We start from the raw sequence: 25,787 nt of genomic DNA, 5'->3' as shown, positions 1-25,787 counted from the left end.
ACATGAAAGAGATTTGCCTTGGACAGCTGTTAAGGCTTCAAGGCTCTCCATTCATCAAATTGTTTAACTCAGGCTCATTAAATCCCTCCCTAGAAGCCTACAACTACTAAGACTCCTGAAATTCTAATACAATCTCAGCAATGACTGACCTCAGCATCTTGTTCTGTATATACGCACATACCAGTTTCAATTTATGCTTCCATATCTGTGTCAGTTGACTTTCTTCACTCAGTACAATGACCTATTTCTTTTTTCCTATTAGTGGAATTGAGTAAGATAAATGTGCCAGTTTTGGGTGAAGAAAGTGCTAAAGAAGTTATAAAATTTGTGGATAACTACATCTTTTATCATTTTGAATTCTGCCTGCCTTGGTATGAGCATTTTGATTGTGTTGATTGTGTTTTCTTCAGTTGAACTCTGTATTTCTTTTTTGACGTTTTCTCCGAAAATCTTTTTTTTTTTTCTATGAGACATAAAGGCAGCACTTTTTGACACTGGACCTTGGCATTATGTTTAAACTTTCTGAAATGTTCACAATCATTAAAATTATTACTAAGCTGCAAACTAAATACTTCGAATGCAACTCTCTAAGGGCTGTCTGTCTACTGTATACACATTTGTTGACAGACTTTGACAACTGCAAATCTTTTCCAGAAAGATAAAACAAAGTTTAGTGAAAAAATAAAGCAGCAAACTTCCATGGTACATACGCTAGTCTCTTCGGGCTATAGCAGGACACCTGCACTCCTACAGATGTCAACGTCAGTGCAGCCAGTGAGTCCAAGCTGCCTCCCTCCCCCCACAAGACAGGCAAGATGGCATCAGACTCTCAGTAGATCCCCTCACCAACTAGTCCCATCCTTGCCTGCACCACTAGTCGAACATGGCCCAACTGGGATGCAGTCAGGGCTTTGTCCTCTCTGTGCCACAGGATTAGTTAACCAAGATAATTTTTGTTCTTCCAGTAATATCAATCAAAATAAGGTAGACTGGGATTCAAAGATGGCTGCTGTTCTGTGAACACTGCTGAACTGCAGCTCTACATTTAACCTGAGGAAATCAAAACCCTGAGTGGATACTATAAAGTTTTTAACATCAAAACTTCGATAAACTTATTCTAACTATACTTATTTATCCTGGATTGAGAAGAAAAAACGGAAAAAAGGAATATATTTCACTGGATTACAACAGATTAGCTAGCTCTGCAGAGAGGAATACACAAAGGAACCGTGTGATTTTTATATTGCAACTTTTTGTGTTCCAATAAGATGTCAAAAGAAGACCAAAGCATGGATATAACTATGACTAAAACAAAATTATCGGAATTGCAATCACCAGAAAAAGATGTGACTACTAAACGACAAAAAATTACTAAAGCACAGGAACAACAGAAACTAGGGACTAAAACTAAAGCTGATCAAGCTTTAAATATGGAGGATATCAAAACTGCACTTCTGCCTATACAAGAAGCTTTAAAAGAACTGACTTGTCAAATACAATCATTTGGAATTTCATGTACTCAGTTGCTGGAAAGAATGGATAAGACGGAGGCATGAATTTCTGATACTGAGGACAAATTTGTTTTACTGGAAAAAAAACTAATCTGCATGATGTGGATATACAGGCTATACAAAGTAAGCTTACAGACCTAGAAGCAAGATCCAGGAGAAACAATATCATTGTCAGAGGGATTCCTGAATCCATTCAGTATAATGAACTAATTCCATCCATACTACAAATATTTGCAGTGCTTTTAAATGATTCTGAGAGTGTGAAACAAATCATCGTGGAAAGAGCACACAGAGCTTGGTACAAGCTTCAAATTTTCCTAGAACTGTGTATGTTAAACTGCTTAATTATCAAGATGTAAATAGAATACTTATTACTGCAAAACAAGGTGGAGGCTATATTATGTGGAAAAACAATAAAATATCTGACACAGGATTTACCTATACAGATCAGACAGGCTAGACGGTCTCTGTCTCCTTACTGCAAATTTCTTATTGACAAACAAATTAAGTTTCAAATGAAATATCCTAATATGCTTATATTTACAGTGGACGGGGTTAAACATTCTGTTTCCACCAAAAATGAGGCAAGAAATCTGTTTCTTAAAATTTTCAAGGCTTTACCTGCATCAGAGACTTGAATTGAACTTTTGCTGGGACTGGCATGATGATGAGGCTAGATTCATTGTTTACTGTGCTTCGAGGACTGGGTAATCCTTTGTTTGCATTTGTGAAGCTTTAGGCCTTTTCCTGAGTAATAAAACTGTTTGCTTTTCCTTATCTTGATCTCCTGCACTTGTTTCCTGACATTTTATGGCTTCTAAGATCTGTTTTTGACAAGGAGGAAGACAGGAAGTGCTTAAAATGCTGTCAAGGGTGCAGATTTCATTGTGGCACTTCCAGGAGTCCGTCTGCAAAAGCGGTCCCCCATCGCGAGCATTTCACAGGACTTCCTGGTTAGGAAAACCGAAGAGAACTGTTTTAAACACTCTCTTGTTTATTTAACATTAAATAACACTGTTCTATAGTAATTTAAGCACATAGGAACTTGTTAGGAACTTCATTTATTAACTTTTAGTCAACATTTTGTAGTTATATTATTTAGAGAGGGTGCAGGGATTTAGCAATGTTTATTTAACCTGTCAGCATAGTTTTTAATGTTTTGTGTTATTTTTATTATTTTTAGTTAGAAGCTTGCTTTATTATGAAACTAGTATAAGGTGAATGTATAACAAAGGATATTAACAATTTGCTGTCTATTTGCTTTAATATAGGGTTATATATTAGTATGTATTTTTTTTCTCTTTTTAATGCATGTGGTTTATGTATAGATAGCTAATCCAACTACTAAAAGTGCATTATTTTTTTTACTTTATTCTTTTTACATGTACTGTACTGTTACATTTTTAATTTGATTTCTTTAAATAGTAATTAACCAAAGAGATGTAGTTTATGGCAGCGTTTGTTAGGGAATGTTTAGTTTAGGCTTTGTCGTAGTGAAGTTAGGTTTTATAGGTCTTAATTGTGATACATGTGTGAAATTTTACATTGTGGTATTTTTATATCTGCTTTTTCTTTTAAACCCTTTGTCATTCTATATTATACAGGACCTATACATCTCCTGGTCCGGGGTTAGAGTGGGTATGCACTGGTTGAGAACGGGATATAAGGATTGCTTCCAGATTATGTATGGTTTTGAATTTACTGTGTTTTGTTTTTTCTATGCTCTCTCCAAAACTTTCATTTTACAGTGAATCTTTGAAATGTGGGAAGTAGATTCATGGAACGTTAAAGGGCTCCAGAGCTTGAAGAGGAGGAAACTGGTGTTACATGTATTGTTGCAGGCTAAGGCGTGGTTTATCCTACTCCAAGAAATGCATTTAATGAATGATCAATGGGGTGATGTTAAAAAAAAGAAATGGATTAGGGAAGTAGTAGTATCTGAAGGTAAGTCAAATAGTGCCGGGGTAGCCATAATTATTAAAGATCAATACAAGGAAAATATATTAGATTCTAATACAGATAAAAATGGACGGTGGTGCTATGTTATTCTTTCGTCTACCTTATTTGATAAACCTATTTTACTTTTAAATATATATGCTCCCTGTAATGATCAACAATTATTCATAGCATCACTATATTCAATTTTAACACAATTTGATAAATATTATGTAACTGTTGGAGGTGATTGGAATACCTACCAGAATCCGAAGTTGGATAGATCTTGTCCACAAAGAGCATTTAACAAGCATGCTGTATTAGCACTGAATGATCTTAAAGAAGACTTTCAATTATATGATCCATTTCACTATCTGAATAAAATAGTACAAGCAATTTTACCTTTTATTCCCCATGTCACAAAATGTGGTCCAGAATTGATTTCTTCCTCATATCAAGAGTATTGATCAATCTAGAACCTACAGTTATTGTACATGCCCATTATATATCAGACCATTCTAAAATTTCGTTGAGTTTTACTAAGGAGGTAAAGGATACTTTGAGACAAAGAGGTTATAATTGGTCTCTTAATCCAAATTTATTGAATAAGGAGGATATAATACTGGAAATTACAAATTACCTGAAAGACTTATTGATTGGTTTAGGGAAACAACAATTTGCCCCATATATTGAATGGGCAACAGTTAAAGCTCAAATAAGAGGGACACTTTTGCAAAAAGCATCTTATTAGAAAAAGATATTAAACAAAGATATTCAAACTTTAGAAATAAAATTAAATTACTTGATCAAGAACTGATTAGGGATTTTCGTGAGCAAACAGAGAAGGAACTGATTAAATGTCAGAAGGATCTCTTTTTACTTCAGAATAGTAGATTAACATTTCAAGAATACAAGACGTTAGTGAGGTATGCCAAACATGTTCAAACACCATCGAGAGCGTTAGCTAGGATCATTAATCAAACAAAACCAACTGTGCAGATTTTGGAAATACAATTTAATAATAAAATATAGTCTAAAACGGAGGATGTTCTTATTGAGAAAATATACACTAATATTTATGCTGGACAAAAGGATATGACCCCTAACAGGAATTATGAACAATTTCTACATTCAATTAAGTTTCCAACAATAGGAAAGGACATTCAAAATGACTTGGTTAAACCGATATCTGAAGAAGAAATAGTATATGTAATTCAGCATATGAAATCACATAAATCACCAGGTCCTGATGGCTTGACAGTGGAATTTTATAAAACGTTTGCAGATATTTTCGGTAAGATACTTTCAGTTGTGTTTAACTACATAATTAGGAATAAAATTAATGATCCACATCTTATCGCCTCAAAAACTATTTTTACACATAATGCCAATTCAGATCCTCAAAATCCGGATAATTATAGACTGATATCATTAATAAATGTAGACATGAAAATTCTAACCTCTATTATAGCATCTAAACTGAAGAGAATCATGACTCATATAATTTCCAAAGAACAGACTGGTTTTATGGCAGGTAGACAAACCAGTGATAATACACTCACATTACATACTATGTTAGAGCATGCTAAGCAAAATAATTTAAATATTTATGCCCTTATAACTGATGCCCAGAAAGCCTTTGATAGGGTTGATACAAATTTCTTGTTTGATCTTTTACCGTATTTTAATATATCACATGAGTTTGTCCAAATGTTACAAATATTATATAGTAATCCCTATACTACATTGTATATTAATAAAAACTTTTCTAAAAGAATACAGATTAAGAATGGAACACGCCAGGGTTGCCCTTTGTCCCCTTTATTATTTAATATCTATCTTGAACCATTGTTTTTATATAGTAAACAAAATGTTTATCATAATGTCCCAATAATTTATAGAACTAAAATATTAATGGCAGCTTTTGCTGACGATCTTAGCATTTATTGTGCATCTCCATTATCAGATACTGAAAAATTATTGAAGGCTGTTAATGAGTTCTCAAAAGTCTCTAATTATAAAATTAACTTGAAAAAAAAACAATATCTTCCCTTTAAAGACACCTAAACCCTTTTCGTTATTGCCCTTAGTGGGACAGGTATCATTTAAAGAAAATATTAAATATCTAGGTATTGAGTTCTCTACAGATAATAAAGACTTTTACAATAATAATATTAAAGCAATCTGGGAACAAATAATTTCGGATTTTGGGAGATGGAAAAATTTAGGACTGCCAATGTTAGCAAAAGTTTCAATTATCAAAATGAACATATTACCACGATTATTGTATATTTTAGGTCAGCCAATTTATTACTTTTGAAGACGTTTTTTAAAAAGATTCATAAAGAATTGGCTAAATTCATTTGGGAACCAAAGAAAACCAGGATATCTTATGATAAATTAATGACCCCAAAAAATAGAGGAGGACTGGAATTACCTAATTTTGAAATGTATTATTTAATTGTAAATTCTAATAGAATTTTAAGAATTGCCAATTATGATATAAATAATACTAAGTGGACACCACTTTGGGTAGTTCTGAATTATACATATATTCTAAAGTTAAATATCAATCCTAAAGCAATACTTTTTTTAGGTAAGGATACATTGAAATTCTATGGGATTATTGAATACATCAAAACAAACATATTTTCTTTACATAACTTATTTCATTCATTAGATTTGGTTCAACATATGATGGTTTTTCAACCCTTTCATAAGAATCCTAATTTAAAATTGAATAATCAACTAATTGATCTCAAGTTTCCATTGATAGTTAATCTAACTTTGATTGATATATATAAACATCTTGACAGTTCGGCCAACCAAATAAGACAAGAACTTAAGTTGAGACAAATTAGAGAACTCACTATAAGCTATTTTAAAAGTTTTAAACCGGAAGAAGAGGCTATTAATAGATGCTCTTTGTTGTGGCAAGCTCTCCAACAGGATCTTAAATATATCATGACAGCAAATCAATTAATTAAAGTTGTTCAATTTCATGATAAAATTTTATCATCAAACTACTGGGAAGAGAAAATTTTACTGACAGATAGAAGTAATATGTTAAAAGCAACTGACTTGATCATCAAATCTACTTCTCTTCAAAAATTAATATATATACCCAGTTGATGATTTGGAACAATGCATATTATACACGCCTTAACCTGCATAAATTTAATCCCAAAAATTCACCAACTTGTCCATATTGTAAGAATCAACCAGCTGATCTTCTTCATATGTTCTGGAGTTGTAAATGTATTTTCAAACTTTGGAACTCCCTTAAGAGTCAACTTCAGAAGGTGGGTTACCAAAGTACAACGTTATCATGGAAATTTATGATTCTGCATATTCCCCCGAAAGAGATCCCTAAATCACAAATTATTATATATATTAATATTTTTCTATTAATGAAGCTTTATATAGCTTCAAATTGGTTAGACCCATCTAAAACTTCATGGCAGAACTTTAGAGTTCTAGCAACAAAACGTATATTGGCTCATAAATTACTATTAAACCCACAAATAAAAATGTTAATAATCCAAAAATTTGGGAACAGATTTTTAATATTATACTAGCATAGTATTTTCAACTTGGAAATATTAATAATTATTTATGTGTGTGGAGAGAATTTTGTAATCAACTGTCTATTACTTGCATTTACTCTTATGCTTTTTTATATTCAAATGTATTACATGGAAGCATTCTTGTAAATATTGTATATAGAGTGTGGTTATTAGTGATATTAGTTAATGTTTGATTTGTGAATATATGCTATTTTTGATCTTACTTGGGTTTGAAAATAATATAACAATAAAGATTTATTATGGAAAAAAAAATAAGGTAGACTACTTTAAAAGATGTACATAATTTATAAGATAACGTTTGCTAGCAGACTATCAAGGATTCACAGCAACTAATCAAAATTACTATGATCAGAATGAAAAATGCGGGTAAGATAAATATGACACACTGAAACTTCAACTTTCACCATAAACACAAACAAAAGTGTTTTTCCAACACCTTACATTACTCAAAACTGATGTTAAAAAGATCATTTTTCTAACACTAATTCAATCAGTATACTATCTCCCTAACCACTTAAAACCGGGGGAGGGTGTCGAAAGGGGAAATATTTCTTACTCCTAAAGTAATGAAATTTCAGAAACTACAGTTTCAACACGTTCAACACAGATGTCTCAAAGAATGGGATGATCAAATTTCCCACAAATCAAAATCAATTAAAATCAGATATCTCAGGGTTTTTTTTAGTAGTGGACCAAAAAAAAATTCCTTTGTACAATTAAAATCATATAGCATTTTGAAAACGTAATAATAAAATTTGCTACTCCTCTCAAAATCCAGGGTAATACACATACTAAAACTTTGCTCAATGGTACATGTATTTTACAAGCATATCACATTTGTGAGTAGGGTACTTAGAGTCATCTGCTCGTTACTCATGCAAACGTGTATGTATTTATGTAGATATGTGTAGATGTATATATGGCTACACTACAAGCACTCAAATTCAAAACCCACTGTTTTGCAGCCAGAGACTCCAGCATCTTGTAGGTCAGCTAACCTGCTGCTCACTCTTAAAATCAAATACGAATTCAGACAAGCAATTGTGGGGAAGACATGAGAGATTTAGAATTAGGGAGCAGAAAGGGAGTTTTAGGTTTAGGGAAAAGGAAGGAAGTTTTGAGGTTAGGGAGGGTGGCAGGGATAAGAAGAGAGTTTTAAGGTTAAAGTTAGTGTTATGGTAAGGCTATAAGAGATTAGTACTTATTGAGTTAGTGATGGTTGAAGCACTTGCTATTTAAGCAGGTGGTGTAACATCCACAGCAAAGAGGTCAGACAATAATAGCTCCAGCTAAGACTCTTCTGCTATGCAACTAGACAATCCTTTTTTTTTTTTTTTTTAAAAGAAACACTTTTCTATGCTAACCTGAGGAGTGCTTCCTATAAGCTAACTGTAAATCCATCTTACTAAATAAAGATTTGATTTTAATTTTCTAAGACTTTCCATAACACCAGTATTACTTGCTGTGTGAAAGACTTTGGTTGTATGCAGAGAGTGAGTATGTACCGGTAATTTAAGATGCACCACAAGTGACATGTTGAAAACAGCCATCTCTCACAATATCATAGCTGGTTTATTTCTACTTTATTTCTTTTAGTCAGGGATCTACACATGAACTAGTGTTTCATTATGAATTTAAAAAGGAGTTAATTTCTTTATTGTTATCCACTACCTTAACCAGAGATTTCCCATAGGTATTCTCATGGGTATTAAGTATTATCATGGGTATTGCTACTTCTGTGGTGGTGCAACGGTAGTGTTGTTGCCTCACAGCAAGAGGTTATCCCATTCGATTCTTGGCTGGAGTGCGGGGAGTGCCTTCTGTGTGGAGTCTGCATGTCCTCCCCGCGGTTGGGTGGGCGTTCGAAAGACATGCGTAAATGGGCATGCCTTTGTTGAAGGCTGAACGTCGAGCTGGCACCTCAGCGTTCGTGAAAATCTACTGCCAATCATTAGCGGACTGGAGTTCCGCTGTGGCGACCCCTAACCAGGAAAAGCCTAAAGATAACAACAACAACATTCTCATGGGTATTGCTACTATTTTGCACAGGCACCCCTGTGTTTTTCATACATTTTCTATTTTTAGTAATCTACACAGAAACAGAAATGTCTTATTTATTAACCTATTTAAATCTGCTTGCTAGGAAAATACAAATAGGTAGAAAATCTCTTTTGAGTAAAGGCCCAAAGAGAAAAGCAATATAAAATTTATATATTGTAAAAATTGTAAAGAATACAAAATGTTATACCACATAAAAAAAAAAAAAAACAACATGATATACAGTAAAAGGTAAGGAGAGTATAATACATATGAACACTGTATAGCTCTTTTTAACATTCTGTAACACTATAAGCTTGAAAATATGCATGTCACACATACAGTTTAATGCAGGCAGTACAGGGGTATCAGATTTATATCACACTGCATGAAAGTGCTGGACAGGGTGAGTGATAAATGAATATGAAAAATAAGAGAAAGAAAGGTGGAAAGTGGGCAATGTGGATGGAGATCAGGATGCAATGCATCTTACCCAATGCCTGCAGTGAAACAGACAGTGGAAAAGAAGCTTGATATGAAGAAAGGGTCCAAATGGGCGTTCCTAGACTTGAAGAAAGCATATTACAAGGTCTCAAGAAAGTTTCTAAACCTTGGAAACACTGGGTAGAATTTCTGTAGGCCACATACAAGGACCCTATGGCATAAGTATTAACATCCAGACTCCAGCCTGAAGACAAAACCTCCTCACAGAAATCCACAACAGCCATGAGTTTCCAGTGGGAGTGGGTATGCATCAACTTTTCCTCATAATGGTGATGGACTACATCTCCAACCAGACCAGAGAGGACAGACTTCTAAAGTTGCTGTAAGCAGACAATATGGCTCCACAATCAGACACTTAACAGAAATTTCACCAAATGATAGGAAAAAAGAAGTTATGTACTCACCATAACGTTCCATCTGAGTAGTTATACTTCATTTTTCTGCAACCTGTGGGTATTAGGATCCATATTGGATCCGAGCCAGCAACTTATTTTCTAGCATCTGTTCCGAACTCCTCCCCTACCCATAATACACCACCATCTCCTATCTTCCCTCAGATCAACTTTTCTGCAACTATACACTTTAGCAATTCAACTAAATAAACCTAACATGTTTAGTCACATGAAAAGGTCAGGGGGACGGAGGGTGGGGAGGTTGCAGAAAAATGAAGTATAACTACTCAGATGAAACGTTATGGTGAGTACATAACTTTTTTATCTTAAGTAGTTACCTTCATTTTATCTGCAACCTGTGGGACAGAGTCCCCAGCTACTCAACAAATCCTGGGAGGCCCTCATGGAAGGATATTCCTGAGCACCGCAAAGCCAAAGGATGCTCTCCCTCTGGAAATCAGATCTAATTTGTAATGGGAGATGAAAGTAAGTGAATTTGCCCAAGTTGCTGCTGCACAAATGTCATCCAAAGGAACCTTAGACCAAAAAGCAGCGGAAGTCGCCATGGTCCTGGTAGATTGAGCTTTAATCAGACCAGGAGGAGATGAACCCTTGGCTTTGTAAATATGTAGAATGCAAAGAGTGATCCATCTGGCTAAAGAAACCTTGAAAATGGCCTTTCCCAAACGAGGTTTAGAAAATGAGACAAATAATTGATCGGCCTTACGGAAGGATTGTGTTCTATGAAGGTAGAAATGAAGTTGTCTATGAACATCTAACAAATGAAGTTTGTATTCACCTTTGTTCTGAAAATTTGGAAAGAAAATAGGTAGATTAATTGTTTGGTTTATGTTTGATTGAGATGCCACTTTGGGTAAAAATGACGGATTTGTAAGGAGAGAGACCCTGTCCTTATGGAAGACCAAATAAGGAGGCACAGCAGACAAAGCCTGTAGCTCAGAGACCCTCCTAGCCTACGTAATAGCCACTAGGAAGGCTGTCTTCCAAGATAAAAACTTTAAATCCACTGATGCAGCAGGCTCAAAAGGAGGAGTTACTAATGACTGGAGAACCAAAGTGAGGTCCCAAGGAGGAACCAAATCCTTGATGGGAGGACGCAGAAGAAAAGTGCCTTTTAGAAAGGCTTTACATAGCCTAGAAGAGGCCAGGGCAATCTTATTTTCACCGGCATGAAAATTAGAAATGGCTGCCAGCTGTACTTTCACCGTGGAGGAACTAGCTCCTTGCTGAAAAATACTAGTCAAGAAATCCAACACCGCTGGAACAGGGCTATAAAAGGATCCAGGTTTCTCTGAGAGGTCCACATAGAGAAAAGTCTCCATTTACTGCGATAAACTTTCCTAGTGGAATCTTTAAGAGAAGCCACTAGTATAGATTTTACAGGGGATGAAAGACCGGGAGTCCTGGCAATCAAGGGAACTGGAGCAACCAAGCTGTCAGCTTGAGACTGTCCAGACTGGGAGGGTAGGCACCCGAAGGATGAGAGACTAGATCCGAAAAGGGATCCAGAATTCATGAAGGTGCTAGAAGATGAGACCAAAGGAAGGGGAACCAAACTGGACGAGGCCAGAATGGGGCAATGAGGATCACTTTACACCCCAGTTGGCAGTAAAGCGTTCTGAAGAAACTTCGGAATGAGTGGTAACGGTGGGTAAGCATACAGTAACCTGGGGGGGCCAAACATGGATTAGAGTGTCTCTGGGGGCATCCCCTGGTGAGGGAATCAGAGCGAAGAACTCGCTGCACTTTGCACTGGAAGGAGATGTGAAGAGATTGCAGCAAAGCTGTCCCCATGCAAGGAATATCTCCTCCGCTACTGACTGTTTTAGAGACCACTCGTACGGCAACAGAATAGCCCGACTCAATCTGTCCGCTAAAATGTTGGAGCATCCCAGGATGTGCGTTGCAATCAGAAACTGACCAGTGGAAATCGCTCACTCCCACACTCTCATGGCCTCGTGACACAGGGGATAAGATCTGGTTCCCCCCTGCTTGTTGATATACCAGACAACAGACATTTGTCTGAATTGCAATCGTACCCAGAGGAGAGACAGTCTGGAAGGCTTTCAACGCTAAACGCACTGCCCTCATCTCCAGAACATTTATGTGCAACTTAGTCTCTATCTGGGACCACGCGCCTTGGACTGTACTTCCCGAACAGTGTCCCCCCACCCAGTTGGGAGTCGTCCGTGGTTACTGTGGCTTGGGCTGGAGATGACACGAAAAGGCATCCCGCTGCAACATCCGGTGAGTGGAGCCACCAAAGAAGAGACGTCCTGCAGGTGTGACTGATCCTTATCGGAAATTCCATGGGCAGGGCTAACCAAGACCATTGGATAGCTAGAGTCCATTGACTGACCCGCATGTGAAGGCATGCACAAGGGAAATAGAGATTGTGACAGCCATGGAGCCCAGGGCCTGGAGAACATTGCTCGCCTTTGGAAATTTGAGGTCCACGATTAGAGCGAAGTGGTACCTGAGGTGTAAGATCCTGTCTGGCGTTAAGAAGACTTTTAGCTGCAAAGTGTCTAGCCGTGCCCCAATAAAATCTAGAACTTGTACTGGTTGCATAAGGGATTTGTGAACATTGACTGTAATCCCCAGCCAATCTGCCAAGAGAAGAAAGTAGTCTCAGGCCAGACAAAGAAGACGCTTGGTGGATGCAACGAAGAGCCAGTCTTCCAGTTAAGGAAATACCTGAATTCCCTGAAGCCTCAGGTGAGCTGCTACTACTGCCATTACCTTGGTAAACACCCTGGGGGCTGTGGCGAGACCAAAGGGTAGAGCTCTGAACTGGAAGTGACTGGGTCCCAGCCGGAAGCGAAGAAACCTCCTGGAGCTTCTGTGGATCTTGATATGGTAGTAAGCATCCTGGAGGTCTAACGAGCACATCCAGTCACACTCTCGGAGTTAAGGTAGAATGGACTGTTGGGTGACCATCCGAAATTTTATTTGGCAATAGACAGGTTCAAGGTTGACAGGTTCAAAATGGGCCTGAGGTCCCCAGTCTTTTTTGGCACTAAAAAGAATCTGGAGTAAATGCTTAATCCAGATTGGTTTGAGGGGGACCGGCTCAATGGCTCGTTTGTGAAGCAGCTTTGAAACCTCTAGAGCTGCGGCCTCCCTGTGAGTGGTTGGGACATCCGGGAGGAGTCTTGTAGCACTTGGTGGGGCAACAAATGGGATAGTGTAGCCTCTGGATATTATTTGTAGCACCCAACGATCTGCAGTTATGGACTCCTATGCCGCTGGGTGCAAGGACAATCTCCCCTGACTGCCTCCAGAGTAGGACAGTCGGGCAACCCCTCAGGGCTGCTGCGTGGGCCTGTCAGAAAAAGGTTCCCTAGACCCAAAATTCCTGTGGCCCCCCTCTACCTCTGGGTCGGTGTCGATCCTGTCCCCCTCTGCCTCTGGGGGAAGAGTTGTCCTGAAACACCCGGGAAAACTAAGATTTCTGGAACCACATCTTCTTTTGCCCTCTTTGGTTAATAGAAAAGGACTGCTGAGGGTTAGAGAAGCGGATCCCGAAGGCAGACAAAGTCTTCCTGTCTTTTTCACTCTGGACAAGAGTGTCACGTACTGTCTTCCCAAAAAGGGAGGAACCATCGTAGGGAGCATTAGTAAATGACGCCTTGAAAGGGTCCGCAAACTGACAAAACCTGAGCCAGGCGTGTCACCTCATGGCTACACCTGTCCCACCCGCCCTAGCTGCTCCTTCCATGGCATGGGAAAGGAAGCGCATGGGTGTGTTTGATACCGACTACAGAGTCAACATTTTTGTACAGAACAGTTGTTTGTCCTGCTGCGATAAAGACACTGGGGGTAACTCAGCGAATTCCGAGACAAGTTCTCGCTGCGGCCATATAACATGTGCCAAATAGTTCAGTGCACGGATGGAAAAGGTCGCTGACGAATAAACGTGCTTCCCAAACCTATCCACTGAGCTGGACTCCTTGTCCGGAGGGTGGACTGAGGAACTCTCTTGCACAAGTTCCTTCTTGGTGGCTGCTGCGACCACCATAGCGTCAATGAGGGCTCCTTTAGACCAAGGTTGTCTGTCGGTGGGAGGAGAAAGAATATTGTCAGGGCATTTGGGGATGGGCTCTATGGTGTCAGGCTCCTTCCATGCCTGTGTGGTGATAAGGTCCACCAAGGGGTCCGCTGGCGGGGACACCCAGGAAGTAGATGGGCCCATGCCAAAAGCCTCCAGGAACACAGACTCATCCGTAGAAGGTTATGGGGCTGACCAACCTCCCCTCTGGCAGGGGATCCTCATGATGTCTCCCTTCGGGAGGTGACCTGGGGGAACCTTCTCCTTCATCTAAGTCTGTGCCTGTAGTGAGGGACTCAGGGGAATCCAAGTGCCTCCTTTTGCACTTACGCTTGCGGGGGACCTCTTCAGTGGGACTATCTGAAGAGGACTCATGAGCCGCGGGGAGGGTTCCTCAAGGGGAATAACCTGAGGCTCCTCTGGCATGGGCTGTCCCTGAGACAGGATGAAGTGAGTCATCGCCAAATCCAGTGGAGTCTGGGTGGAATCCGAGGAGATGGGCTGAGGTCTCAATACCCTGGAGAAAACGTTTTCCACCACTTCAAATGCCAAAGGACAGCGCACCTCCTTGGCACCCAGCAAGAAAGAAGCTCTCCCCGGGTCCAAAGCAGGGATCGGAGCCGAAGCAAGGGTAGCCTGAGCTCCAAGGGAACGGTTTGGATCCGAAAAGGTTGGAGCTGAAGATGGATCTATTCCCTCAGGTTCAACTCCCTGTCCACGGCTCAGAGAGTCACTCGGATCCGAACTGGCCGGATCTGAGGAACTCAAGGTAACAGCTGGAGTCGAGGTTGGAGGAACCGTCGGTGCCAAGCCACCAGCTCCAGAGTGTCTCGGATGCAAAAACCCCGAAGCAGCCGCAAAGATCGGGGAAGGAGGAAATGGGATGGAAGAATGGCATGGAGGTCCCCCCTCTGGAGGGAGAGGGGCCCGGCAAGACTCCCATCTGTATTTGGGTCTGAATGAATCTCCACATCATCCTGTCCATGTCCAAGTCCTATAGGCTCCAAGTCGATCGCAAAGAGGCGACCAACTCAGATCTGGCTGGTCTGTGAAGCAAGGGTGAGGAAGGCCTCGGATCGTAAGATTACATTGGTTCCGGCGAGAAACGAGGTGAGCGGAACCTAGGAGAAGCTGGCCTCAAAGTATTGGATGGTGGACTAGGGAAGGGTTCCCTATCCAGAGATCTCTTGCGAGGCCTATCCCTCTTCCTCTCTTTGTCTTCCTTGCATCTTTCTCTGTCCTTTTCTTATTCTCTGTCTTATAGGTTCATAGGTAGGTACTAGGCTTTTGGCCCAAGGGCCTATGTAAGCCTAGCCAGCAAGGTTCTATAGTTTATGCCACCCAAGAAAGTTATTTTCCTGTGCCACTGTCCAGCAGAGACACAGAAGAGATCCTCGGGGTGTATTTCCTATTTCCCATCCACTCAACAAGACTAATGAAGAACTTTGCTTGACATAGATGGATAGATTGTTCCAGAGTATAGGAAGTCTCTGGGACAGGAATCTACCCCTCCAGCGTGTCCTGGTTATTGTGGTGACAAGGTTTAGGTCCCTAGAGCATGTAGCTCGGAGGGATTGGGATTTCTTTAGGTGTAGCATGTCCAACAGCTCTGGGTTTGACATAGCTTTGTATGTTAGGCAGAGATCACCTCGGAGTAGGCAATAGGCTACAGAGTAAAGCTGGAGTTTTTTGAGGCGGTCAGTGTAGGGCATTTGTTTGAGGCCAGTAATTCTCTTTGTGAGGTACTTCGGTGGCCTTTCCAGCTGCTGCAGATGTCTTGTGAGGTACATTCCAAAAGGGGCATTGTACTCTATAATGGGTCTAATGAGTGACGAGTAGAGGGGAACAATGACCTATTTTTTCCTGGATGAGAACCCTTTTATGATGAGGTGTGCCACGTAGAAGGACTTCCTGACTACTGCGGCGATGTGGCTATCAAAGGAGAGACTACTGTCCACCCGGGTCCCAAGGTCTCTTATCACGCATTCGGTGTTAAGTAGATTGCTGCCTAAGTGGTAGTTCATGGGTACAGAGTTTTTACCAAAGGGGATGGCACTGCACTTTTTGGCATTGAGCTTGAGGCCATAGCTCTGCCACCAGGCATCTGTCTCAGTGAGGCCCTTCTGTAGGATTTCCACATCATTTGGGGACTTGACTATGGCTCCTAGTTTGCAGTCATCTGCGAACTTCATTAGCCAGAGGCCTACTGTGTTAGTCTGTACTTCAGAGAAGTAGATACCAAACAGGAGAGGTCCCAGGACAGACCCTGTAGTACTCCACTTGTCACTGCTTTGAGGTCAGATTTGGAGTCTGCAACTTTTACAGTGTGGGTTCTGTCAGTGAACCAGTTGGCAACCCATCTTGTGATGTAGGGATTTATACCCAGTTTAGTGAGTTTAGCTATAATTCCACAATGGGGGATGGTGTCGAAAGCCTAGCGAGGTCACGATAGGCTGTGTGAACCACCTTACCCTCATCCACGGCTTTAGTGACTGCCTTAAAGACGTCGATCAGGTTCAGGAGGCATGATCTTCCTTTCACAAACCCGAACAGGGTGGGATCCAGAGTTTGGAGGTTACCAATGTCTTGCAGACCAGGCTCGTCAGGCTAATAGGTCGATAGTTCCTGGGATCAGTGATGGCTCCCCCTTTGTGGAGTGGGATAACTGTTGCTGTGCGCCATTCAGTAGGCACAAAGCCTGATGTGAGGCTATTATTGAACATGGTGCTTAAGTGGGGAGCCAGTTCGTTCTGAAGTTCATGTAAAACGCAGCCTGGGATGTTGTCCGGTCCCATGGATGCTGTGTTTTTGGCTTTAGAGAGTGCAGCTTTTACATGTGTAGTTGTGATTACAGGGACTCTGCATTCTTCCTGTATAGATATGGGCCCTTTAGGGGGTGAGAATGGGGTAAAGTTAGCACTGAATCTATCTGCCAGGATGTTGGCAATATCAGTTGATTCTGTAATTTTCGTGTCTTTGTGCTGTAACTCAGAGCAGATCTGGGTGTTGCCATCTAGATTCTTGACATAGCTATAGAATGCTTTGTGGTTGTCCTTGGATTTAGTGGCGATTTTGTTTTTGTAGCTAGCTTTGGACGATCTTATAAGGGATCTCACCTTCTTACTGAGGCTGACCAAGGAGCTCCTCCACTCATGGGATTTTACTCGCTTTTGCAAAAGTTTCTTCCTTCTGTTGTACAGTTTGTTTATGACAGGGGACCACTAGATTGGCTTCCTTTTTTGGAGGATAGCGTCTTTTGCTTTTTCTTTTTCCTCCCCAACACCAGCACAAGCGGGAGTTTGAGTCCCTGTCTGAGTGGGTGGTTGGGCGGGAGTACCAGAGATCGAGGCTGTGGCAGAATCCAGCATGGAGGCAGGGAGAAGACCCTTGGCAACGAATTTGGCCTTCCTATCCCTGAGGGCCCTCGGGTTGAAGCCTGCACAAACTCTACACTGGATGGATAAATGGGGCACTCCCAAAAAGATTACACACAGAGTGTGACCATCAGCCGGTGAGAGCTTATGGCCACAGTCTTGTGCATTTTTTGAAAACTAACTTAGGCTGATTAGCCATAGCCTAAAACTAACCGCCACTCCCTAAAGAGGAAACAAAACACACTAACACACACTTTGGGAAGTGGGCCTAGGAACTACTCTTAATAAGAAAACTTTTTATTTATTTTTTTTACGGCTAGAACCGACGAACAGCATACACTAAAAGGGGGAGGGAGGAAAACTAACGACCACTTTCACACAAAATATAGAAATAAACACACTTACAATCCCTGAAGCTCAGAGCAAAGGAGACCACGATGCTCACTATGGTGTGGCAAACAAGATCTGGGGGAAGATAGGAGATGGTGGTGTGTTATGGGTAGGGGGAGGAGCTCGGAGCAAATGCTAGAAAATAAGTTGCCGGTTCGGATCCGATAGGGATCTGAATACCCACAGGTTGCAGATAAAATGAAGTTAACTACTTCAGATCTGGCACACACAACTGAAGGCACATGGGATGAAAGAGGCTACAAACAAGACAGTTTTTACAGCAGCAAATGGGGGATGCTGAAAATGGAGAGAGAAAGGAAAACACTGGAACAGGTCAACAGCTTTAAGTACCTAGGAGATGTAGCTTTGGTTAAGTCTGAAGGAGGATGCCAAGGCTAGAATCAGAGGTGCTGTAGTCAAATGACACACTGTGTCAATATGCGATAGAAGCATGCCAAAGTAGCTGAAACATACAGCATACAAAGCAGTGGTGTGATAAATGCTTCTCTGTATGGTACAGAAAGCCTGGCTGTGAAGGCAGAGCGGTTAAGGGAAGCTGGAGGTGAAGTATGTGAGATGAGTAGTAGGAAACAGACTGTGGGACAGATACAAAAATAAGGGCATCAGAGCAGAAGCCAGGGTAGCCCCAGATATAGAGAAGGTCAAGGACAACAGACTACAGAGGGTCAGTCACATGTGCAGGAAATCAGAATCAATTTGGCAAAGCAGATTTGAGAGATAGGAAGAAGACAAGAGGGCAACAGGACATCCAGCCAAGAGACGGATGTACTGCTTGCCAAAAGATTTATGACGCTTGGACATGGCTGTCAAAGAAGGTAGAAGAGTGACTCTGAACTTACAGAGCTGCTGACAATTGACACAACACACAATCATGTAAAAGATTAAAATGAGGATACATAAAATATAAAGCAGAAAAGCAACTGAAATTGCTTGAATGTCACAGAAAGACATCTTTCAGTATTTGCTGAAATACATCATGCATTAATCTCTTTCAGTACAACACACATTTGACTGCTACAGATTAGTGGGAGGAGGTTTTGCCTTAAGGCTGGTGTCTGCATGTCCTCCCAGTGTCTCTGTGGTATTTCACTGGTGCTCTTGGTTTCCTCCTATAAGTCAAAGATAAGCTGTATGCGACTCCAAACTACAAGCACTGGTCCTTTCCTGCCCCCTCCAGGTCAGCTCAGCCCAGACCCTGGGGAAGCAGGCCTCCCAGACAGCAGCCCCAGGGAATGCAGAGATCTAAGCAATGGAGTTCCACCTCTTCAAATCCAGGGAGTGCTAAGCCACCCCCTCATTGTAAGAACTCAATGACTTTACACTTCCACCCCCTCCCTCTGCCCACCTGCTCTTGCCCCTAGTAGTTAAACTCTCCTTCCAAGCAAACACCTGGGCCACCATTACCAACAACACTGGGTCCTCAACATAGTGTTCCAGGGATATAAATTTTATGTCCACACTCTACAGGCCCAAAAGGGTTCCCAGATCTTCCCCCAAACCAGTGGGCAGAGGCCAAAAAGCAAGTCCTTTCCCTGCTCTTGATGAGGGCAATACAGCATATTCCTGCAGAACAGGTAGGCCAAGGCTTCTACTCCAGACTCTTCCTGGTACCCAGCAAAGAGGGCACCTGGCGCTCCATCCTCGATCTGCCATTCTAAACGCTTTCCTGGTGATACCAAAATTCAAAATGCTCACCCTTCAGCAACTTCTACCTATGCTCTCCAAGGATGCTTGGATGAGGGGGTGGCTTAGCACTCCCTGGTTTTGAAGAGGAGGCACTCCATTGCTTAGATCTCTGCATTCCCTGGGGCTGCTGCCTGGGGGGCCTGCTTCCCAAGGGTCTGGGCTGAGCTGACCTGGAGGGGGCAGGAAAGGACCAGTGCTTGAAAGGGCAATGCCTACTGAACCTCGATGGCTGGACCTGCAAGAAGTCTTTAACTGTCTGCATAGATTTAGCTTTTTCTTCCATCTTTTTTAAGACCTCCTCTGTCTTGGTGCCAAATAAGTTGTCCTTGTGCAGTGGTGTGTCCAATAATTTGGATTTGACAGTCTGGCAAGGGCTGCTCCTTTAGCCAAGCATGCCTTCTAAGGACAGAACCAGTGAGTGCTTCCCTGCAAGATGCTTCTAGGGCGTCAAAACCACATTATAAGGTGTGCTTAGTTACTTGACTTGCAGAATGCATTAACTATTGTAACTCTATTTTCTGCACAAGCAGGAAAAGAAGCTATTTTTTGTTTGAGAAGTTCCATGGTATGTTGCTGATATTTCAGCATATGGAACTGACAATTTAGTGCTCTAATAGCAAGAGTAGCAGAGGTGTATACTTTTTTATCCCATCTGTCTAATGCTCGGGAATCCCTATCTGAGGGGGTGAGATTTTTAGCAGAAGTTGCTTTAATTCCTTTAGGTCCTTGAGAGATAACCTTTGGGTCAGCAGTAGGATTTTTGAATAGAAATTTGTGAGACTCAGTGACACTATAGTACCAGTCTGGTTTCCTGGGAGCAGGAGGGAGGGTGTCAGGAGTCAAAATGGATTCCATAAAAGCATCATCCACAACATCCAAGACAGGAGGAATGGCCAGATGTCTGTGCTGTGGAATATCTAGGAATTCCCTGAACCTCTTTTCTGAGGGTAGTCCTGACATTCCCATTGGAAATGTTCCCTTAAGGTATGTAGGGTTTCCCCAAAGGAAAAGTCCTCGGGTGGAGAGGCTGAAGGGATACATTCCTCTGCATCAGAATCCTCATAAGCCGAGAGGGGTTGCATATCTTCATATTCAGATACATCAGAGTCATCGGACTCCTGTTCAGATAAAACTACTAGGGAAAAATCTCTTTCTTTTGGAAGGGGTAGCCTGGCTTCCCCTGATAAGCATTATAATGTCTTCCGCTATTTTAAGCATCTGAGACTGAGGCAAGGAAGCAGGTGCCTGAGATTGGGTCGTCGGTTTCTTGGGTGTGGTTCGTACCCTGGGTCTTAGAAACTCTGTAGTTTTAGAAAGAATGGTAGACGCGAAAGAATGGTAGACGCAAAAGAATTCATTGGTCTGAGTCGAGAATCGGTAGTGCAAAGTACTTCCTCAGAAGCCGGTGCCTGCTCAGCGGCTCCGGACCCATCCAAGGTAGAGACATCCGCAGGATCCTTAGTTGATGAAGAGTCTTGCAGCATACTGGACTCAAAAAGGGTCTTGGTAGCAGCCTGTGAATCCACAGAAGCGGGCATCAGGGGCTGCAAAAGTGCCTCACTGAGGACTGGAGAACTGACGTGTCGTCGGCAGCTTTGAACCTGTGCGGACTTCTCTGTCTTTTATCTTTATGTTTTTTCAGAAGATCTGCTATCGGATGACTTACCAAAGCCATACTGGAATTCGGGGACTGAGACTGAAAATATCTAGCTACAATAAGGGCCTGATGACATAGTTCTGGCATTGAACAAAAGCAACAGCGGGGGATGTTGTGGTCTGGGCCTAAGCAAGTGACGCAGTAAGAATAAAAATCTCGGTGTGGTATTTGCTTTCCAGAGGCAAGACAATTGTCAGCCTTTTCTGACATCGGTTAGAGAAAGAAAAAATTATCCCCAATAGGATTCTTAGCTTTAGAAGACTTCATCTTCAATTTGGAAACGAAAAACTCAGGTAGTGCCCGACCGGCACTCATGCGGACTGCTTCTGCTTTGGGCTTCAAGGCCAGAAAGACTGATGCAATGGCGTCAGCTGCCTTCATTTAGAACACTGACGACCTGACGTCAGTCCTGGAGCCACAACAACCGACGCAGAAATACTAAGCCTCTGGTATTTGGGCCAGACCCTGGCAGGGATAACTCAAATGTGATGACTGCAACAGTGAAACACGAAGAACATCTGGCCATTGATCGGCATGTCATACATGAGTAAGTCTTTATGTGCATCTTATAATAGAGTCACGCATTAGTTTCACTGCCTTGTACCCACTCAGTGCTGGAACTGTATCTGAGCTCCCATTACTCTACATACAATAAACAGGGTACTTTAGAATGAATGAAAGAATTACTAATTTATTGTTCCTATAATTCATTACACATTTTTTTTTTGTTACAGGTAAAAAGAAACACACTTAAAAATTGATGGTGCTTCAGTTCTGAATTGCATTTAAATAGTTAAGTTTATTCCCTCCTTTGCTATAACAGCAATATGGTTGATATTTTAAGTTCTAGATATTTTGTCAGGGTTTATAAGTAAGTAATATTTGTTCATATAAACCAGGACTGAATAATGTTCCTGTTTTGACTATCCACATACTTTCTTTATTAAGAATGTATTTGTTATACATTTTTACTCATACAAAAATTATATATTATATCAATGCCCTCAAACATGAATTCTGCCCCTGAATTAATTATTGTTTGCTTGTAGAATACACTTCTCTTTTTTGCCGAGTTCATCCGAGCTGAAGCCCCGAGAGGAAGAGTCGGCACCAACAAGTCAGTCCGACTATCCTCTCTGGATCCGACCAGAAAGTGTCGGCTCCTAGAGTCGGTGCCGAGGATGTCAGAGTGGATGGAGCTGAGGAAAATGGAACAGGTCTCGACTCCAAAAGCTCCAAGATCAACAAGTCTGATTCTTCTGGCACCGAAGGGCCAGTATGGCTTGGAGGAGGAGTAGTCAAAGCACAAGTAGTGGTCTTCGGCTCTGAAGCCACTTAGGTTGGAGTCAACAATAACTTAGCAAGGCCTGGTGCCTGTAGACGCTTCTGCATCAATCGATCCATACCCAAATCTGAAAGGCTGACAGATGACCTAGATGAATGCACCAATGGTGCCGACTGGAGTAATGGTGACTGAGGCACTTCGGATACCAGCTCCAATGTTGTGGGCCGGCTCTGAAAAGAAGAGACAGTCAACTCGGAAATCTGTGGAGCCGATGTCGCAGAGTCATCAGATTTTTTTTTCTGAATGCTTGGAGTCCTTAGATTCAACAGCTGACTTAGAGGACTTAGAAGATTTGCTAGCCACATCCTGGTCACTCAATGCCTCTTGAAAAGGGTGCTTTAACAAGCCCCTATCCATTAACTTCCTTTTCCTCTCTAACAGAACTCTGGATGAAAAGGAATAGCAGATAGCACAAGATTCTTGTAATTGGACAGCCCCCAAACAATATACACAGGTAACATGCCCGACATTTTCTGATTATAGTCTGGACATTTTTTAAAACTGGACATCGGATGGTTGCCCTTGTCATCCGCAATGATACTACTTTAACACATGCAGACTAAATATTAATAAAGATACAAGGCTCTAAACACACACACACACAGACACACACACAGACACACACACACACACACACACACACACACACACACACACACACACACACACAGACACAGACATACAGACACAGACGAGCCTGAGATAAAGTATCCAAAAAACTCTATATAACTAGAGTAAGCTATTTATAACTAGAACTAGAACTACTAGAAAAAGCTATTTAAACACACACACTCTATCAAAGATAACTAGGACAAAAAAAAAAAAAAACGAGGCCAAATATTTAGAGAGTAATATTTTTGAACACGCGTGAAGGGGAACTGCAAGGAAGCTATAAAGCTAACTATCCTAAGTCAAAAAATTACTAAAGTTATATAACAAACTGCTAAATAGAAAATGGTTAGTGTACTGGCCCGAGTTTTCACTGGAACCTCCGATCAGATGCCACGGCAAACTAGATCTGAGGTAATTCACAGTGCATCATGGGATAGGGGCTTGGCCTCAAGCTATTGGAAGACCTCAAGCTTTGCATGTGGCCGTACGAACCCCGAACCCATCAGTCAAGAATGAACAGCGAGACTGAACAACTTCACATCATGAATTTTGCCCCTGAATGCATTATTGTTTGCTTGTAGAATGCACTTCACTTTTTTTTTTCATCGAATGACACTTTTATGGGTGTAAATATGTTCCTCAAAACTTCTAGTGGTCTGTCCAATATAGAAAGCTCCTCACAGCCACTCACTCAAGTAAACCAGAACCTAATATGAAAGGGTGTATGAGAATTTCTGGCAATTAAAGAGTCTGTCCTGAGGGTATATTGATGCACATGATAATTATCACAGCCCCTGCTACTTTTAAGAATACCAAAATTCTGGCTCATCTATGATCATGAACAATCTTGTGTTAATTGCAATACTGAGGCAAGTTTTTGTATTTTCTGAAAATGAATTTACAACTCAATTTAAAGAGACATATAATATTTCTTTCAGTTATATGTTTTGATTTTGTTCCTTGTGGTTGTCCACACATTCTTTCATTTTGATTTCTTGCAGCCATGAATTGTACTACTAAACATTCTGCTTGTGCAACTGCTTTAATGTGATCTTTTATGTGTGCATGCATAATCAAACTACAAAAACAGTTTATTATTTACAAAGAAGGCTGTAGGTTTGCTGAACAGGCATTTTGCTTTAACGTGATGACTTTTGGGTTCATGCCTACAGAAAAAAAAAAGTGTGTGCATTATTTGCTCGTCATTGAGAGGGGAGTGTTTTAGTTTACTAAACTGCCCAAGAGTGATATTTAATGCATAAGGATGAGAGATGCACTTCATAAATGCATATGTATTTTTATGGGCACGTATGAATATATATGTTAATTTCATATATGCAACATTGCATCTGGGTTGCGCATGTCCAACACATTTCTTTTTCAATATTTGCTTGCAGCTGTGAAGTATATTAATAAACATTCTGTTTTTGAAACTGTTTTAACGTGATACCTTCTGTGTACAAACTAAAAAAACGTGTGGGCTAGTTGTTTATCAGATGTTATTTTTCACTAAGAAGGCTCCATGTTTACCAAACGCCATCCCACAAATGATATTTGATGCGTGGAGATGAGGTGTGTACTTTCCAAATACATACTCATTCATTTAGTTGTAAATTTATGTTTGTGGGCATGTTTGGATAAACTTGTTTTACTACACATGTAACACTGGTACTGGTTACGTAGTTTTACTAGTACCCGTTAATATATTTTACTATTAGAATTACATGCAATCAGAATTATGATTAGACAGGCACTTTGCCTTCACAATACCTTTAATGTGATGTCCCTCACTTGTAAATGTGTTGGGTCTTTGCTCTCTAAATGTTAAAATCCATCAAAGAAGCTGTGTACCTTGCAGAGAAACCACTTTGTTATTGATTTAACAAATGTGTTTGGCTCTTTTGCACAGTCAATGTGTTTATTATTGTCTTCAATTGCTTGAGTCTGACGTTTTGTGAATGTGTAGTGTGTGGACATATGCACTTAGGAAATTAATGTGTGGCATTTATCTGCTAAATATTCACACTTAAAGTCATGCACCAGTCTGCATTGATAACTTCCAGAGAAGAGGGAAACCTCTTTGATGATATACTGAAGCTGTCTGACTTAACAGAAAACATCCGACCAGAGAAGGCATTTTGTCAGCCACAATGGCCTCTTAGATTAATGTGAAGAGGCAAGATGATGGGATCCAAAGGAACAGCCAGGCTGGATGGTGGAGCCACTTGTTATCCAAACCAACGGCCATTTCTTTAGCTTGCCCTGGGATAGGTTACAGCGCACACTTCTTGGCCACAAGAAGAGGACAATGAAGTTCAGTTTATATTTTCTGAATCAGGTACCCAGAAGCAGTATCAAAGGAAGATGTGAGAAGGCCTACAAGAATTTCCCTTACCAAGGAAAAGAAAAAAGCCAACTGCCAAACTTGCCCATGCTTTGCTATACATGGCAGAAGTGAGGTATGGACTGCATGCTTCTCTCTGTAGTAAACAGCTTGAGCGCTATGGTGTCTTGCTCCTGAAAGATCCTCAAACACTGCTGTGCTACATGATCACAGTTAATACTTTTGTACTGAGCTTCATTTCCTGCAAACTCATTTTATTAAGACCTCTATATGTTAATATATGTGGCAGGTATCAATTTAAAATTGCAAAGCAACCATTA

The 25,787-nt window shown here is 40.9% G+C and overlaps 1 protein-coding gene across 3 annotated transcripts in view; it reads right to left on the bottom strand.

Annotated features, from left to right (window-relative positions):
- AQR (aquarius intron-binding spliceosomal factor) overlaps nt 1-25,787 on the bottom strand; it is a 2,539,865-nt gene that overhangs the window by 2,358,365 nt on the left and 155,713 nt on the right. The window lies entirely within an intron of this gene.

Source organism: Protopterus annectens, chromosome 6.part0 (genome assembly GCF_019279795.1).
Source record: "Protopterus annectens isolate FY-2018-M chromosome 6.part0, PAN1.0, whole genome shotgun sequence".
Classification (NCBI taxonomy): Eukaryota; Metazoa; Chordata; order Ceratodontiformes; family Protopteridae; genus Protopterus; species Protopterus annectens.
Note: the sequence above shows the minus strand (reverse complement) of the source record. Positions and strands in the feature narration are given on the sequence as shown.